The following is a 19,871-nucleotide window of genomic DNA, read 5'->3' on the forward strand; positions in this document are numbered from 1 at the left end:
ATGTCACCGCGCGCCATCATGATATTTCAATGGGTGCGGGATGAAGTTCGATGTGCGCCCGCCATTAATTAACGGGCTAGTTAAGGCCCTTAATTTGTCAATCGATGGCGATTTTCAGGCTCCCGTGCGTTCTTCGGGTTGGCGCAATGGGCAGGTGGGTAAGAGACTTTTCTATGAACCTCATCCATGGGCGGGATAAGAGGGCTCAGTGGGGTCGTCAATCTGCTTTGTAGAGTATTTATTGGAGAAAGTATTTTAAACTTGCCTGTGTGATCTGCAGCAGTTCAGAATGAATTCCAGCAGCTTTCTGTGTACTTTGAACCTTCAGGTCAGCACACTGCAGCCAGGAATCTTTATTGGGCAGCTTTCCGGAGGCCTCCGTTTAGCCTGGGTATGGGTTCTGACATGTCCACGGGAGGACTAGAATAAGGAGGAGGCCAGGAGTGCACAATCGGCCTCCAGGAGAGCCACCTTTGGGAGTACAAGCGCAGGGCCAAGAGGTAGTCCAAGGTGGAAGGGGCGGCAGAAGATGCCACTATCCTGCTACCAGGGTATACAGGCAGCAAAGCAGCTACCTCAATATCACTGAGGCGCAATGCTGAAGGAGGCTCTGACTGTCAAGGGAGACAGTCAACAAGAGAGTCTGTCAGATGATTAGCCCTGAGATCTCTCCTAACTGTGTGGGCGGACGCCCCATGCTAGTGGCTCTGAAGGTCACAGTTGCCCTCAACTTCTATGCCTCTGGCTCTTTCCAGGGCTTGGTGGGTGATCTTTGCGGTGTCTCCCAATCAGCTGTCTGCACTTGTGTCTAGCAGGTTACAGACGCTCTGTTCAGGTGGGCATTGACCTTCATCCACTTCCGCTGGGACCAGGCAAGCCAGGCACAACGAGCCAGAGGCTTCGTGGCCATTGGTGGCTTCCCCCGTGTCCGGGTGCAATCGACTGCACACATGAGGCCATCAAGGCGTCAGCATATCAAAGGAATTGATAGCCTTCGTCAACAGGAAGGGCTTCCATTCCATGAAAGTGCAGATAGTGTGTGATCACAAGATGCAAATTCTACAAGTCTGTGCAGCTCCCACAACACCTACAATCCTCAGACACTCCCAGGTGCTGGGGCTCTTCAGTGCTCCGGCTCGGCTTGATGGATGGCTGTTGCGTTACAAGGGCTATCCCTTCAGGAGGTGGCTCATGATGCCTCTCCGCCATCCAATATCAGAAGCTGAGCAGCGCTACAAAAGGAGCCACACCTCCACAAGGGTTGTGGTGGAGAGAACCATTGATCTTCTCAAGATGCACTTCCAATGTCTGGAATGCTCAGGGGGCGCACTCGGTATCCCCCAGATTGTGTGTCAGTGATAGTGGTTGCATGCTGCGCTCTACACAATCTTGCGCTGGAAAGGGGGGATGCAGTGGACAATGAAGATGTTGATGCAGTGGCTGCGGCTGCACACGATGAGTCCAGCACTGATTCTGAGGATGAGCAAGCACAGGAGAATGCTGAGGGGCTAGACGCTGACCCGGGACTACATCAAGGAGGCAGGGACACCTGGGGGGCTTTAATCCAACAAACCTTCAGCTAGCTCAACGCAAATGGATCAGCAGGACCAGCCTTGCCTGGCGCTTCTATACTCAGCACCTAAGTGCTAAATCTGCCAGGCCATCAGGACCTAAGGGCTTTGGACGTAAACTTGAACGTCCCAACAAACACTCATGACATTTATCTTAAACATACACATGCAGAACAAAGGAGCCACCCTCAGCCATGGGTAACATATCTGGTTTTAATTTTAAACATCAGATGTTCTCTCAAATCCAAAACAAAACATTAAGCAAGTAGAAAAAAATTATAAGGACCTAATCTCAGGCCAACACAAAAGCACCAGTGAGAAACCCATGGTGTGCCTAAGGTGCCTTAAGCTTTCGTTTACGGGTGCTATGTCTTAGTGCTGCCCCATCGCTTGGAGTGGCATCTGAGACAGCCTGCTGACTCTGCTGCCCTGTTGGCCTCGATGACCTTGGCGGTGAAATATAAGCTGGTTTAAGGTGGGGGGTGGGGTTGTTGGGACAAGCAAGCAGTGATAGGAGGAGATAACCATGACGCAAAATATGCAACACCTGCCCCTTCACTTCCTCTCTCCTCACCGTCCAAGGGCCCAAACACTCCTTTCAAGTGAAGCAGCATTTCACTTGCATTTCCCCCAACTTAGTCTACTGTATTCATTGCTCCCAATGCGGTTTCCTCTACATTGGAGAGACCAAATGCAGACTGGGTGACCGCTTTGCAGAACACCTTCGGTTTGTCCGCAAGCATTACCCAGACCTTCCTGTCGTTTGCCATTTTAACACTCCACCCTGCTCCCTTGCCCACATGTCTATCCTTGGCTTGCTGCATTGTTTCAGTGAAGCTCAACGCAAACTGGAGGAACAGCACCAACAGCACCTCATCTTCCGACTAGGCACTTTACAGCCTTCCGGACTGAATATTGAGTTCAACAACTTTAGATCTTGAACTCTCTCCTCCATCCCCACCCCCTTTCCGTTTCTTCCCCCTCCCTTTTGTTTTTTCCAATAATTTATATAGATTTTTCTTTTCCCACCTATTTCCATTATTTTTAAATGTATTCCACCCATCGTTTATTTCACCCCACCCCCACTAGAGCTACCTTGCTTGTCCAGATCTCCACTCTTAATTAGCACATTCTTTTAGATAATATCACCACCTTCAACACCTCTTTGTTCTTTTGTCTGTGACATCTTTTGGTTATCTCCTCCTATCACTGCTTGCTTGTCCCAACACACCCCCTCTTAAACCAGCTTATATTTCACCCCTTTCCTATTTCTACTTAGTTCTGTTGAAGGGTCATGAGGACTCGAAACGTCAACTTTGTTCTTCTCCGCCGATGCTGCCAGACCTGCTGAGTTTTTCCAGGTATTTCTGTTCTTGTTTTGGATTTCCAGCATCCGCAGTTTTTTGTTTTTATTATTATTATTGCCAATGGATGTTATCTACTTGGACTTCCAGATGGCCTTTGACAATTTGCTGCACAGGAGGCTGCTCAGTAAGATAAGAGCCCATGGTATTAGAGGCAAGGTACTAGCATGGATAGAAGGTTGGCTGTCTGGCAGGAGGCAGAGAGTGGCGGTAATGGGGTCCTTCTCAGGATGGCGGCCAGTGACTAGTGGAGTTACTCGGGTCAGTGTTGGGACCACAACTTTTCACTTTATACATTAATGATCTAGATGAAGGAACTGAGGGCATCCTGGCTAAATTTGCAGATGATACAAAGGTAGGTGGAGGGACAGGTAGTATTGAGGAGGCGGGGAAGCTGCAGAAGGATTTGGACAGGTTAGGAGAATGGGCAAAGAAGTGGCAGATGGAATACAATGTGGGCAAGTGTGAGGTCATGCACTTTGGTACGAAGAATAGAGGCATAGACTATTTTCTAAATGGGGAGAGAATTCAGAAATCTGGAGTGCAAAGGGACTTGGGAGTCCTAGTCCAGGATTCTCTTCAGGTTAACTTGCAGGTTGAGTCGGTAGTTAGGAAGGCAAATGCAATGTTGGCATTTATTTCGAGAGGACTAGAATATAAAAGCAGGGATGTGCTGCTGAGGCTTTATAAAGCTCTGTCAGACCACATTTAGAATATTGTGAGCAATTTTGGGCCCTGTATCTCAGAAAAGATGTTCTGGCCCTGGAGAGGGTCCAGAGGAGGTTCACGAGAACAATCCCAGGAATGAAAGGCTTAACATATGAGGAACGTTTGAGGACTCTGGGTCCATACTCAATGGAGTTTAGAAGGATGAGGGGGGATCTGATTGAAACTTACAGAATACTGAAAGGCTTGGATAGAATGGACATGGGGAAGATGTTTCCATTAGTAGGAGAGACTAGGACCCGAGGGCACAGCCTCAGAGTAAAGGGAAGACCTTTTAGAACAGAGATGAGGAGAAACTTCTTTAGCCAGAGAGTGGTGAATCTATGGAATTCATTGCCACAGAAGGTTGTGGAGGCCAGGTCATTGAGTGTATTTAAGACCGAGATAGATAGGTTCTTGATTGGTAAGGGGATCAAAGGTTACAGGGAGAAGGTGGGAGAATGGGGTTGAGAAACTTATCAACCATGATTGAATGGCGGAGCAGACTCGATGGGCCAAATGGCCTAATTTTTGCTCCTATGTCTTATGGTCTATAAACTTTTGAGGGGCATACATAGGGTCGATAAAAAGGAACTTTTCCCCTTGATCAGTAACCTGGTGGCATAGATTTAAGGTAAAGGGCATGAGGTTTACAGGGGATGTGATGGGCAACTTTTGCGCACACAGTGTGTTGAGTGTGTGGAACGCACTGCTGAAAGGGTGATGGACGCAGAAACCCTCCTAACATGTAATAAGTATTTGGATGTGCATTTGTGATGCTGTGGCATACAAGGCCATGGTCATAGTGATGGGAAATGGGATTAGTAGACTTAGGAATGTGTTTGACATGCGCATCTTTGAAGGGCCAAAGGACCTTTTTCTATGACCTACACCTCTGACTCTATCACTCTGTGACTGAGCAATGTTGCAGCAATAACAAATTAAACAATCATCAGTGCTATGGATGTTGGGAGGACATTGCGGATCTCACTGTTGGCCTCAAATACCTGGCCGTTCCACCCCAGTCTCACCGACAGTTGACCTGGGTGCATGGCGCCTCCCAAGCTCCAGGGTCTCCTGTTTGAAACGGCTTAATACCATGAGGTGAACCTGGCTACCTCCAGTCCTCCAACGCTCCGACGTATTGAGTATTCTTCTCCTGAAAAACAGAGAACACCATTCATTGTGGCAATTTGCACAAGGACTCTGCACGCGCATGCCACACCCCAACCACCGTGGCCCATATCAGGCCTCCAGTGCCTCCTCTCCCAGCTACTGCTGATCAGTCGCACAAAGATAGTACGCCTGCTCCCAACCCCCCCAACAGCCACCTTGGACACATTCTGCGTACATCACTTTAGGAAACACACAGCCTTTGCTCCCATAGCAAGGAGGCGCAACTACGTGCAGTACCGAGGGCAGCAGATGGTTCTTGGCCAGGACACATTGAGGCTCCCCTTCCATCATCTCATCACCGTGAATAGGACGTGTTGGAATTCTGAGTGTGCGCCTAGCTGCATCTTCTGCCCCCAGACTAGTCATGTGCGACTAAGAGCAACACATGGTGCGAGGGAGAACTCATCTCCTCATGAACCACTCAGGCTGATGTAAGCATGGGCACTATCTGCTTGCCCCAGTGTAGGAAAAATGCCCAACATGATTCAATGCAGTCACGACAGTAAGACTTTGTTTGGGAAGTGGGGTGGGGAGCCTCAAAGGCTAAGGCTGCCTGCTGGGTCAAATGCCCAATGCCAACATGGTACTCACCCTTCCAGAGCGCAACAAATCGTTGAAGCGCTTATGACACTGGATCCAGGGGCGCTGCACCATGTTACGGGAGCTCACCACCTCTGCCACCTCCTCCCAGGCATGTTTGGTCATGTGGGGGAGGCCCTGCTCCTATCCTGGGGGACCAACACCTCCTGCCGTGCTCCCACCTCCTCAAGGAGGGCAGTAAGGCATTCATCTGAAAAACGAGGGGTGCGTTGGCTCCCTGTTGGCCTGCCCTGCTCCTGTGGCAGACCCTGCAGCCTGGCCTGCTCCTCTGCCCTTCCCTCCAGCGTGCCCTGCTCAGCCAACCCCCTGCCGTGTGACCTCGAAGTGGCCATTGTGAGCAGCCTACAGGAGGCTACCAGGCCTTCCTTTAAACAGACTGCCGGGTCGTCATTGGACCCGGCGGTCTGTGCACGACTGCTGCCCGCACACTCCCGCTATTCACGGGAGTCAGCAAATACGCTGGGCGGGCCTTAATTGGCCCGCCCGCATAAAATGGTGGCACGGACCCAATCACTGGCGCCGATCGGGTCCGTGCCCTAACCAGCTCCGCCCGCCCGACAGGCAGAAAATTCTACCAAACATCTCTGGCTCTAACCGAATGATGGGGATAGGATCACTGATGTAACATCTGCAGGTGGACGAGGACATTGCCCTGAGGAGCTCCTGCAAAGATGTCCTTGGGCTGAGATGATTGGCTTCCAACAACCACAGTTTTGTGCTTGGTATGACTTTAACCAGTGCTAAGGTTTCACCTAATTCCCACTACTTTCAATTTTATTAGTGCTCCTCAGTCTACCTTGATGTCAAGTGAAGTCACCCTCGCCTCACCTAAATGAAAAGAAAATAAGAGGGGAAAAGAGAATGTGTGATATTAGACTAACGGGTAACATAAAAGGGAATGCAAACATCTTTTATAAACAAAAAATAGTAATAAGTAGTCAAAGGAGGTGTGAACAGGTTAGGAACCAAAAAGGAGAACTTTTTGTAGAGGCAGAAGGCACTAAATGAGTACTTAGCACCTTCTTTCGTGATGGTGGATGCAGCCAATGTCAAAGTAAATGAGGAGGTATTAGAGAAATTGGACATTGTTACAATCCGGTTAACATAGAAACTAGGAGCAGGAGTAGTCCATTTGGCCCTTCGAACCTGCTCCACCATTCAATATGATCATGGCTGATCCTCTATCTCAATGCCATACTCCCACTTTCTCTCCATACCTCTTGATGCCCCTAATATCCAAAAAACTATCAATTTCTTTCTTGAATACACTCAGTGACCCCACCTCCACAGCCTTCTGTGGTAGAGAATTCCTCTGTGAAGAAATTTTTCCTCATCTCAGTCTTAAATGGCCTGCCCCATATCCTGAGACTGTGGATCCCTGGTTCTAGACTCCCCAACCATGGGAAACATCCTCCCTGTGTCTAGTCTGTCTAGCTTTGTTAGAATTTTAAACGTTTCAATCAGACCCCCTCTCATTCTTTTAAACTCTAGGGAATACCGGCCCGGTTGAACCAATCTCCCCTCATATTATAGTGCTGCCATCCCCGGCATCAGCCTAGTGAACCTTCGCTGCACTTCCTCGATGGCAAGTATATCCTTTCTTATGTAGGGAGACCAAAACTGCACGCAATACTCCGGTTGTGGTTTCACCAAGGCCTTGTATAATTGCAGTAAGACATCCCTGCTTTTGAACTCGAATTCTCTTGCAATGAAGGCCAACATACCATTTGTCTTCCTAATTGCTTGCTGCACCTGCCTGTTTACTTTCATTGACTGGCGTACAAGGACACCCAGATCCCTTTGTACATCCACATTTCCCAATATACCACCATTTAAATAATACTCTGCCTTTCTGTTTTTCACACCGAAGCATATAACTTCACATTTATCCACGTTATGCACCTGCCATGTGTTTGCCCACACACACAACTTGTCTAAATTGCCCTGAAACCTCCTTGCATCCTCCTCACAATTCACAACCCTGCCCAGTTTTGTGTCGTCAGCAAGCTTGGAAATATTGCATTTGGTTTCACAGTCTGCCATCCAGTAAAAGATCCATTTGTTCCCACTCTGTTTCTGGTCTGTCAAACAGTTCTTGATCCCTGCCAATATATTACCCCTGATCCCATGTGCTTTAATTTTGCCCACTAGCCTCTTATGTGGGACCTTAACAAAAGCTTTCTTGAAATCCAAATACACCACATCCACTGGGTTCTCCCTTATCTATTCTACTAGTTACATCCTCAAAAAACTCCAGTAGATTAGTTAAGCATGATTTCCCCTTCATAAACCCATGCTGACTGTTTAATCATGTTAATGCTTTCTAAGTGTTCTGTTACCATGCCTTTTATAATAGACTCTAGCATTTTTTCCCAATATTGATGTTAGGCTAACTGGTCTGTAATTCTCTGTTTTTTCTCTCCCTCCTTTTTGAAATAGTGGGGTTACATTTGCCACCCTCCAATCTGTAGGAACTGTTCCAGAGTCTATAGAATTTTGGAAGATGACCACCAATGCATCCAATATTTCCAGGGCCACTTCCCTTGGTACCCTGGGATGTATATTATCAGGCCCTGGGGATATTTCAGCCTTTAACCCCATTAATTTCTCTAGCATTTTTTTTTACTAATATTGATTTTCTTCAATTCCTACCTCTCACTAGGTTCCTAACATTTCTGGGAAATAATTTGTGTCCTCTTTTGTGAAGATAAAGCCAAAACATGTGTTCAATTCTTCTGCCATTTCTTTGTTCCCCATTATAATTTCCCCTGTTTCTGACTGTAAGGGACCTACATTTGTCTTTGGTAATCTTTTACTCTTCACATATTTATAGAACCTTTTACAGCCAGTTTTTATGTTCTCTACACGTTTACTCTCATACTCCATTTTCCCCTTCTTGATCAATCTTTTTGTCCACATTTGCTGAGTTCTAAGCTGCTCCCAATCCTCAGGCTTGCTGCTTTTTCTGGCAATTTTGTGTGTCTCCTCTTTGAATCTAATACTATCCCTGATTTATCTTGTAATCCATGTTCGAGCCACCTTTTCTGTTTTATTTTTGCGGCAGATAGGAATGAATAATTGTTGTAATTCATGCATACGTTCCTTAAATATTAGCCATTGCCTATTCACAGGCAACCCTTTTATTAAGGTTCTCCAGTCCATCATTGCCAACTCGCGCCTCATACACTCGTAGTTCCGTTTTATTTAGATTCAGGACCCTATCTTTGGATTCAGCTTCTTCACTCTCCATCTTATTGAACAATTCTATCATTTTATGGTCGCTCTTCTCCAAGGTACCCCGCACAACAAGATTGTTAATTAGTCCTTTCTCAATGCACAATACACAGTCTAGGATAGCCTGCTCTCTAGCTGGTTTTTCAACGTATTGGTCTAAAAAACCATCACGTAACACACTCCAGGAAATCCTCCTCCACAGTATTATTCCTGGTTTGGTTTGTCCAATCTATATGTAGATTAAAGTCACCCATGATTACAGATGTACCCTTATTGCATGCTTCTCTAATTTCCTGCTTAATGCCTTCCCTTACATCTCCATTATTGCTTGGGGGCCTATAGACAACCTCCTCCAACATTTTCTGCCCCTTGGTGTTTCTTATCTCCACCCAAACAGATTTCACACCATGATTTTCCGAGCCAATATCGTTCCTCACTATTGCATTGATTTCCTCCTTTACTAACAGTGCTATCCCACCTCCTTTCCCTATTTGTCTGTCCTTCCTAAATATTTAATACACCTGGGTGTTCAGTCCCCATCCTTGGTCACCCTGCAGCCATGCCTCCATAATTGCAACTATATCATAACAGTTTATATCTATTTGCGCCGTTAATTCATCTACCTTATTGTGAATGCTCTGTGCATTAAGGTACAATGCCTTTAGACTTGTCTTTTTAACCTTGCTAGTCATTTTAGCTTTATTTTGCATTATGACCCAATTTGTGTTTTGCCCTTGTTTTTTCTGCCTTCCATTTTTGCTTCTTATTTTTCTATCTTTCGTTTCTAGCCTTTGTCTCCCTCTGTCTCCCTGCTCAGGTTCCCATCCCCCTACCATTCTAGTTTAAACCCTCCCCAGCCACCCCTCCCGAGAACATTGGTCCCAGTCCTGCCCAGATGCATCCCGTCCTGTTTGTACTGGTCCCACCTTCCCCAGAACCGGTCCCAATGTCCCAGGAATCTGAATCCCTCCTGTCTACGCCATTTGTTGAGCCACATATTCATCCGATATATCCTGTTATTTCTACTCTCGCTGGCTTGAGGCACTGGTAGAATCCTGAGATTACTACTTTGAGGTCCTACTTTTTAATTTACGTCCTAAATCCCTGTATTCAGCTTGTAGGACCTCACCCCTCTTTTACCTATGTCATTGGCACCAGTAAATACCACGACCCTCCCCCTTCAGAATGCCCTGCAGCCTCTTCGAAATATCCTTGACTCTGGCACCAGGGAGGCAGCATGCCATTCTAGAGTCTCTTTTGCAGCAGCAGAAACGCCTGTCTGTTCCCCTTGCTATTGAACCCCCTATCACTATAGCCCTGCCGCTCTTCTTCCTCCTCTCTTGTGCAGCAGAGCCACCTGTAGTGCCATGGACTTGGCTCCTGCTGCTTTCCCCTGAGAAGTTGCCTCCCCAAACAGTATCCAAAACAGTATATCTGTTAGAGAGGGGGACGGCCACAAGGGACTCCTGCTCTACCTGCCTTCCTCTACTCTGCCTGGTGGTCACCCATCTCCTTTATGCCTGGGTTCAGTCTTTACCTGCGGTGTGACCACCTCACTGAACATGCTGTCCACAATAATCTCGGCATCATGGATGCTCCACAGTGAATCCACCCGCAGCTCCAGCTTCGAAATGTGGTTAGCTAGGTAGAAAATTAGCAAGCAGGACCTCTAACATAGTAACCTCCGGATTGCTCCCAGTGCCACTTGCCAGTGAGTACAGAAATGGGTGGATAAGGCAGATGAATGCATGGCTGGAAAGATGATGCAGGAGGGAGGGCTTTAGATTCCTGGGACTGGCTCTGGGAGAGATGGCACCTTTACAAGCCGGGTGAGTTGCACCTGAACAGAGCTGGGACTGAGTTCCTTGCAGGGCGTTTTGCTAGTGCTGTTGGGAGGGTTTTAAAATAACTCGGCAGGGGTGTGGGAACCAAGAAAAAGTATTAGAGAGGAATACCGGGGTGCACAAAATACTGGGAGGGACAGATAGATTTGGTATAGGGAATAGTAAGTTAATAGGTAAAGTCAGGGTAAGGGAGAAAGTAACAAAATCTAAATCAGTGTTACAATGCGTGTGTGTGAATGCATGGAGTATAATAAATAAGATTAGGGAGTTGAAACAGAAAAAGTGCTGGGAAAAGCTCAGCAGGTCTGACAGCATCTGTGGAATGAAAGACAGAGTTAATGTTTCGAGCCCATGTGACTCTTCTTCACCGGGTCTGGAATGCACTGCCTGGAAGTGAGGCATTCAAAGGGCAATAGGTGATTATTTGAATAGAAACAATGTGCAGAGGTACGGAGAAAGGGCAGGGCAATGACACTAGGTCATAATGCTCATTTGGAGAGCCAGTGCAAACGTGATGGGCCAAAGGGCCGCTTCCTGTGCCATTAAGATTCTGTGTGCCACAGGGATCAGTGCTGGGGCCTTATCTTTTTACAATTTATATAAATGACTTGGATGAAGGGACCAAAGGTATGATTGCTAAAGTTGCTGATGACACAAAGGTAGGAAAGTAAGATGTGACGAGGATACAGGAGACTACAAAGGGATATAGATAGGTTAAGTGAGTGGGCAAAGACCTGGAAAATGGAGTCTAAAGTGGGAAAATGTGAAATTATCCCTTTCGGCAGGAAGAATAAAAATGTAGCATGTTATTTAAATGGTGAGAGATTGCAGAGCTCTCAGATGCAGAGGGATCTAGGTGTCCTAGTGCATGAATCACAAACACCTCATGCAGGTAAAGCAAGTATTTAGGAAAACAAATAGAATGTTGTCGTTCATTGAGAGAGGAATTCAGTACAAAAGTAGGGAAGTTATACTTCAGTTATGCAGGGCACTGGTGAGACCACATCTGAAGTACTGTGTACAGTATTGGTCTCCATATTTAAGGAAGGATGTAAATGCATTGGAAGCAGTTCAGAGAAGGTTTACTAGATTAATACCTGGAATGAGTGGGTTGTCTTGTGAGGAAAGGTTGGGCAGGCTAAGCTTGTATCTGCTGGAGTTTAGAAGAATAAGAGGTGACTTGATTGAAACACATAAGACCCTGAGGGGTCTTGACAGCTTGGATGTGGAGAGGATGTTTTCTCATGTGGACAAATCTGGAACTAGGCCACACTGTTTAAAAATAAGGGGTCGCCCATATAAGACAGAGATGAGGAGAAATCTTTTTGAGGGTTGTGAGTCTTTGGACCACCCTTCCTCAAAAGGTGGCGGAAGCAGAGTCTTTGAATATTTTTAAGGCAGAGGCAGATAGAATCTTGATAAGCAAGGGGGTGAAAGGTTATTGGAGTAGGCAGTTGTGTGGCGTTGAGGCTGTAATCCGATCAGCCATGATCTTATTGAATCGCGGAGCAGGCTTGATGGGCTGAATGGCCTATGCCTGTTCCTAATTCGAATGTTTGTATGCTGCAAGCAACATCCTCAAAACTCCAACAGGTTTGTCAAACATGATTTCCCTTTCATAAACCCATGTTGACTCTGCCAAATCACATCATTATTTTCCATGTGTCTGGTTATCACATCCTTAATAAATTCCAATATTTTCCCTACTACTGACATCAAACTAACAAGTCTGTAGGTCAGGAAGATAAAAGCAATATACTGCGAATGCTGGAAATCTGAAATAAAAACAGAAAATGCTGGAAAGACTCAGCAGATCTGGCAGTATCTGTGGAGAGAGAAACAGTTAACATTTCGAGTCCGTATGACTCCTCTTCAGAGCTGTAGTCTGTAGTTAAGTTTTCTCTTTCCTTCTCTTAAATAGTGGGTTACATTTGCTTTCCAGTCTGCAGGAACCTTTTCAGAAATTTTAGAATTTTGAAAAATAACCGCCACTGCATCCGCTATCTCTGTAGCCAGCTCCTTCAACACTCCGGAGTGTTCCCCATCAGGTTCAGGGGATTAATCAACCTTCAATCCAATTAATTTTTTGAGTACTACCTCTTCATTAATAATTTCTTTCAGTTCCTCATTTTCACAAACCCTCGATTTCCTAGTATTTCTGGGAGACTTTCTGTATCTCCCTTCATGAAGACAGACACATGAAGTAATTGTTCAGTTTCTCTGCCATTTCCCTATTCTCCATTATCAATTCTCCTGTCTCCACCTGTAATGGACCCAGATTTGTCCTTGCTAATCTTTTCCTTTATTCAAACCTAAAAAAGCTTTTACAATCCACCTTTGTTTCTTGCTAACTTGCATTCATATTCTCTTGTCCTTTTCTTTATCAGTTTCTTGGTCCTCCTTTGCTGGATTCTAAATTGCTGCTGATCCTCGGGTTTACCACTTTTTCTGGCAACCTTTATAAACCACTTCCTTTGATCTAATGCGGTCTGCGGTCTTTAACTTATTTTGTTGGCCTGGTAGATTCACCTTTCCTGTTGACTTTTTGTGTCTCAGAGGAATGTACATTTATAGTTTGGTAGTACAGAATTGAGTATTTCTGAAATAAAATATATGTCTAAGCTTTTCGCCTTGCATTCATCAGCACACTTCGCAAGAAAACCAATATAAGTGGCAAACAATTCATACTGTAGGAGAAGAGAGTGGTGATTGGTTGCCAAGAGGACTCTGGTGGAGGAGTTGCCATGGAGAATGCACCAATGATAGTGACTGACAGTTAACTGCCAAGCATCGGTTGAAATTTAAGCAAGCAGCTTGACCCAGATTGATGAAGGCATTGTCCTGAGGAATGAGTCAGCAAATGGCTGTCACTTATTTTGTTTAGCTAAAACAGGCGCAATGTATGTACATGTTCTTTCTGTCTGCAAAGAACAGGGCCCTGTGTATTAATATATATATATAGCTTCCAGTACACGCAAATCTACCGCACTGTAAGCCCAAATGACAATCTTAAATTGATTGTCAGTGTAATTCTTAGCACACTGAGTATTATTTAGCAAATATTGTCCAATTGCGGACTCACAGCTAATGTTGGCCACTGTTTTGAGTTTTGCATGCACGGGCTGGTTGGATACAGTCTGTACCTTGCCCATTGCGAACAGCAGCTGGGACATGCTGTTTGATGCAGTCTGCCAGTCTTTGGGCCTACATACCTATCATCACACCGGCACTGAAAATCATATACCACATCACTCATTTGTGTGATAGGCAGAACATCTTTTTGGCTTGACAGCAGCCTGTTAGTGGCGAATACTGCTCATTGCTAATGCATAGTAGCAGTGTGAAACAGCTAGCTTCACCTGTTGCTCAAGTTTTTGAGATACCTTGCCCTTACAGGGCAATCCAGGTAGACTGGGCATTTTTCATGACCGAAAGTGGCAGCATTAAGCTCATTCAAGAGTTTGCGTGATATATAGCACAAAATGATCTGGTCACGGTAGCCATTATCCTGCAGAAGCCAACTTACCATCCTGAAGTCATGTCTACAACCACAGAAATGCCTGTCTGTTCCTCTAGCTATTGAATCCCCAGTAACTCATGCTTTTCCTTGCTTCTTTCTCCTCTACAGTGCAGCTGAGCCATCTGTGGTACCACGGACTTGGCTCTGGGTATACTACTCCTGAGGGTCCAGTGCCCTCATCAGTATCCAAATTGGAAAAATGGTCTGCCAGTAAGATTGACTCAGGAGACTACTGCACTACCTGCCTGTTCTCTTAGACTGCCTGGCAGTCACCCATTCACTCTCTGCCTGCATACTCTGAACCTGTGGCGTGACCACCTCCCTAAACATGCTATCCACATAATTCTCTGCCTCATGGTGCACAACAGTGACTCCAGCCGCTGCTCAAGTTCTGAAACCCAAAGCTCAAGGTTCTGCAGCTGGTGACACATCCTGAAGATGTGTTTGTCTAGGACACATGGTGCATCCATGACTTCCCAAGCCACTGGATGCACATACCATTCCATTTGTGCAGAGTTATGGTCAAGAGTGCACTGACTGAAAGGGTAGTGGAAGCAGATTCAATAGTAACTTTCAAAAGGAATTGCTATATTACATCTGGTTAACTGTTTCTTTATTCACCCGTGGGATGCTTTCAGATACTTTATCTACAACAGATATTAGATTCATCGGTCTTAACTTTCCTGGATCCCTATTCTGCTTTTTATAAAGATTGGTGTTGTGTTAGCTGTTCATCAGCTCTCTGGGATGACTTCAATTTTTTTCTGATTTCTTAAAAATAAATTGAACTGACTGGCCACTTCAAATACAGTAATTCCTTGCTTAACATTGTGGTTGTGTTCCTAATAAGTACAACTTTAAATGGAAGAACATTATTCGAGTAAGTTAAATTTCCCATTACAACCAATGTAAAAGCCTTAAATAGGTTTGGTAGGACCTTTCCCGTCAGAGAAAAAAATCTAAACATTATACCTTCTAAATTTAAATACTGTACATTGCTAAATTACTATGGGCCTCAACTTCTGCAGAGTGGGATTGTCACTTTGCTTCTACTTTCTTACCTGTGAATCTTCCTGATCCTGTCTCCCCCAACCTTTCGACTCTGGCAGGCGAGAACTGTGCATGGCAGTGTGCTCCTGAGGCCTTAGGTCAAACGCTGCAGAATTGGACGGAAGGAGACTATGCCTGCTTTTTTCTTACAGCACTGGCTGCCATAAATCAGGGAAGTTTAAAGGTCCAGCCACTTTCAAGCCAGGGACAAAGTAGGTTTTTCAGGCAAGTGAGTAGAATGTAGGGGGAGGGGTGGTTTGGGGGGTGTGGTTGGCCGGTTGGAGAGTGTTGGGAGAGCAGGTTGGCCGGTTGGGATGGGGGAGGTGGTGGGGGCGCAGGGCAGGTGGTTGCTTAAGGGCGCAGAGTGGGTGGTCAGACGGTCGGTCAGGGTGGGGCGGTGGAGGGTACCCCTCCCAGTTACACTGCCCTGGGACTCGGAAGTTACATTCCTGTGTTCGTAAGCTAAATAACTTCTATAATAAAATAAATTTAACAACATCAAAGAAATATGCTAATTCCGTCTACATGCCTCCTGCTCGCCACCTCTCCTGCTCACTGCACCTTCCACTCCTCACTCTCCTGCTTACACCTTTCACGCTCCTTGACCCTTTGGCTCATTGCCGATCCTGCTACCTGGCCCTCCTGCGCAACGCTTCCCTCTCCCGAACTCTCATGTGAGCGAGGGCTTGGGAGATGAGTGTCGAAGGGCAGAAATCAACCTATGGAGTGAGGGCAGCTTTGAGTTGCAGGGCCATGGAGGTAAACCGCAAGCTGGAGGTGCAGGAGGATCAACCAGTGGGAGGACTGGGGAGCAGGAGAGTCTGTACCAAAATGGCACCATTTAGGCTGTGGGACCCTACGTCTTACACAGCAACATTGTGTGAAGTCTGTCCCTTCCTGTCTTGGCTTCCTTTAGACTTCCACTTCAGACTTTTACTTGGCTAAATTCTTTTTATTTTTTATACTTTCTCTTTCCATCATTCCTCCCTCCTAATTCAAATTCCATGGTTTCAGATTATCTCTCATCTGTAGGCTTCCCTTTGTGGTCATGAACACTGCGGCTAAAAGTCCTTTCGAGCAATGGACTCTGAAAGAAATCATTTGGTGATTGATGAGATGCTTCGTGAGATCTTGGCCGTTCAACCAAACTGCAAATTAATAGCTGCCCTGGCATGGGCAGTCTGTGTAAAGCCACTTCAAAAGGTTGGCTGCTATAGTCCTTATCAGTTGGCCTAAGGAAAGAATCCCAAAATACCTCAGTGCTATGTTTTACTCCATCTAACCTAGAAGGGGCTACAATTAGCTTCATTTTACCTGGGCACTTACATGCAGGGAGAGGAGGGCATTCATCAAGACCAAAGCCTCGTAGAGCTCTAAGACATCTTTTAAAACAGTCCAAGATTAACTTCAATCCTGGGGATTTAGTGTACTATAAAAGAGAGGGTCATAAAGAGTGGAAAAATATGGGTAATGTGATTGCGTGTGATGGTAAGACAGCAGTTCTCCAACATGGTAGTCCATTAAGGTATTAAGGTCCATTCATCTTGGTTAATTGGGATTGATTGTAAACTTTCATGATCTGAGCAGTTAATACAAGGCAATCAGGCACCCTGTACCTTGCATACTCATGTTCAACAGTTATGAAGATCAGAATACGGTAGATAAGGGGGCGGATGGCAATAGGCAGAATGGCACTGGTGCATAGAACAGGGCTATCGTAGCCAAAGGACAACTGCTTAGAGTGGGTACTCGGGTGACAAATACACCAGAAGGATCCAGTAAATACCATTACCACATTGCTGTTTGTGGGAGCTTGCTGAGCACAAATTGGCTGTCGAGTTTCCTACATTACAAAAGTGACTACACTTCAAAAGTACTTTGGGACATCCAGAGGTCATGAAAGATGATGTGTAACTGCAAGCCTTTCTTTTCTTTATCTTTGCTCAAGCTAATGATCTTCCTCTACTGCCATTCTTCTCAATGTTATGTACCCGCTCTTTACTAAGTATAGTATTTCCCAAGCAATGCTTTGTTTATGGCAAGTACCCAAAGTTAGTTTCCTCATTTCTCATCCCTATTCACAGAACTCTTTATCATCTTTGTTCTATTCCATCAAGTTCTCTTTTGTGTACACACCCCTCCCAGTTAATCTATTACCACTAAGTAATCTGTACTCTATTACTTGTTTGTGCGCTTTTCTTTCCATTTTTTTTTCTCTTTCCCTCATTTCTAATTTTCTCAAGAAAATGACTCCCATGACCAGGATCATGTCTGCCAACCACTCCACCTGCATTCACGTGTCTCCAAAGAAATTGATTGTACATGAAGCAATTTAGGAAGTTCTTGAACGATCTAATAGCTATAGAAATCCTTCTACTCCTCTGCTTCCCACCATGACACATTTCCATTAACTTTAAAAATTTCATTTAAATTTTTTTTGTCAATGCCTACAATGTGGATAGGTGGGGGGGGAATGGGACTTTATTTAACTTGGTTATGTAAGCACAATGAAATTTGTCCTACTAGTATTTCTATGCTGAGGGGAGCTCCAAAATTAATCAGACGATTGCAGAGTCAGCCTCCTGGAGGGTACACCCTGTATTTTTCCCCCAAACAAGTCCTGAGACCAGGAAAGCAATTTTACTTATTTCTATTATTATTTTAAAAATTTATTTCCATCCATTCTTTTATCTCCACCTTTTAGCCTATTTCCATCCCTTCCCCCACCCCACCCCCACTAGGTCCATCTGTCACTTGCTCACCCTGCTTTTTACCCTTAATATCACCATTAGCACATCCTTTAGCTAATATCACCACCGTCAAGACCCCTTTGTCCTTTTGTTTATGACACCTTTGGCAATCTCTCCTTTGCCTCCACCTATCACTGGCTCTCTATCCAGCTCCACCTGTCCCAAGCTTATATTTCACCTCATTTGTATTCCTCTTTAGTCCTGATGAAGAGTCGTATGGAATCGAAATGTTAACTCTGTCTTCCTCTCCACAGATGCTGTCAGACCTGCTGAGTTTTTCCAGCAATTTTTGTTTTTGTAAGCAATGTTACTTTACCTGTGTACAGTAGCAAATACCTCTCTCTCTCTCTCTCTCTCTCTCTCTCTAAGATGAGCAGCCTAGTCTTCAACTTTTTGCTTACAAAAGAAAAACATTTTGCTTTCCTCAGAACTTTGTCGAAGGGGTTTTTAAAAAGAAAATGAAGTTCCCTCAATTGTAAACACTTTTTTTCACAATGGTGCTGATTGGGTTCACAGGACCTAATGTAAAATGAACATTAAATGAGCCGACATGCAATGAAGACACCGCCGACAATGACGTGCAACAAAGTAAAAATAGAAATCATGACGTAGTTCTGAGATACTGGCCCTGAGAAAGTAACTAAAATGAAACAACTTTAAGCACAGTGACTTAAAGTGGGGGCTTACTGTATTGGTACCAGTGAAGTGTAAATTCAGTGCAAGTGTTCTGTAATGGAAACCATTGGAGCTTATGTTCTTTATGAAAACCTGGCAGGGGAGACACCATGATCATGAAGGTGGTTCTCCCAGGATGAGGCTAACCCATTGCACTTTGGGTGTGCTGACGCCTGCGATGTCCCCAAATGCGGGATACTCGACTGCAAAATTTGTGGTAGTGGGGGACTGCGTTCGCGCTCTCCCCTGATTTACAATTCAAAAAATAGACTTCAACTTCTTTCTTGAACAAGTCTGTATGAAAACAAATATCTCTACTTAGTAACATGCATTTGACTGCACTTGGACCAGGAGCATCTCACAGTAAATCTAACACTATATGGCTGGGTTAAACCAGGTATATACATTGCTGATGCACTAATTGTACTGGCCCACTTGCATGTTGCTGCTGCTGTCTCTCTTCTGTTTGATCTCTTTGGAACAATTCAAATTCTCTTTCCCTGATGGCACACACATGGTGCAGTGCAATTTACTGTTGCATCCATTGTTATTCCCTCACTGAACCTCTATCCTGCTCTTAACCCAAACTGTTATGTCAACTGGACAGGCTTATAGGATTCCCATGTGGCTACCAGGGCACATCATGGCATTGGTTCTCTCTGTAGCCATCCAAAGTGCCTCACTTCCACATTGCAAATGCACTCTGTCTACTGCGCACTGCCCCCACCATGTAAATGTTATTAACGTGCTCTACATTCTACTCTCTGTACCCCTTCTACCTCTTTTGCTGTGTTTACTGCCCTCCTGACCCCATCCCATCACCTAATTGTTTAAAGACAGTGTAAGTAAGAGAGCCTGTATGTACTTGGAAATATCACTTAAATAGTTCATAATCATGGTGACATTCATCCACATGTAAACTTGATCTGCTTTTACATCATGGAGCTCACAAAAATTGTTACAACAACCTGAAATTGTCAGTGTCCAGGTATAATTGACTCTCCCTTCGTTCTGGGATGATTGTGAGAGTTTTGAAAACGGTCTGTGGAAGATTCAGCAATTTACTTATGTTTGGGAAGAGTTCATGACGGAGTCAAAGGCAATTAAAACCTGATAATAAGCAGTTGCTAATTACTGCTTGAGTCTTTATGAAAAAGCTTCTAACTTAATGTATCATAATTATTGTCTATCCAGAGGGCCTTTTGTTTTGTAATGTCTGCATGTGCAGTTGCGTGGAAAATGATTAAGCAAGTATTGTGTTAAATTCAGAGTGGGGAAGATTCAGCTCATAGTCAAACATATTACTTGATAGAATCTTATGCACTGATGGTGTAAAACTGTTGTACAGTGCTTCAGTTGGCTGTTTGAATTGTTCCAAGGAA

General features: G+C 45.0%; 1 protein-coding gene and 1 non-coding gene across 3 annotated transcripts in view; both read left to right on the forward strand.

Moving 5' to 3' along the window:
* The window catches only part of pag1 (phosphoprotein membrane anchor with glycosphingolipid microdomains 1), a 213,983-nt gene that overhangs the window by 74,565 nt on the left and 119,547 nt on the right, over positions 1-19,871 (forward strand). The window lies entirely within an intron of this gene.
* Positions 18,575-18,738, forward strand: LOC144680114 (U1 spliceosomal RNA). Its single transcript, XR_013576487.1, has one exon. It is a non-coding gene; the product is annotated as a U1 spliceosomal RNA (small nuclear RNA).

The sequence above is a fragment of the Cetorhinus maximus genome, chromosome 4 (assembly GCF_964194155.1).
Source record: "Cetorhinus maximus chromosome 4, sCetMax3.hap1.1, whole genome shotgun sequence".
NCBI classification, from domain to species: domain Eukaryota; kingdom Metazoa; phylum Chordata; class Chondrichthyes; order Lamniformes; family Cetorhinidae; genus Cetorhinus; species Cetorhinus maximus.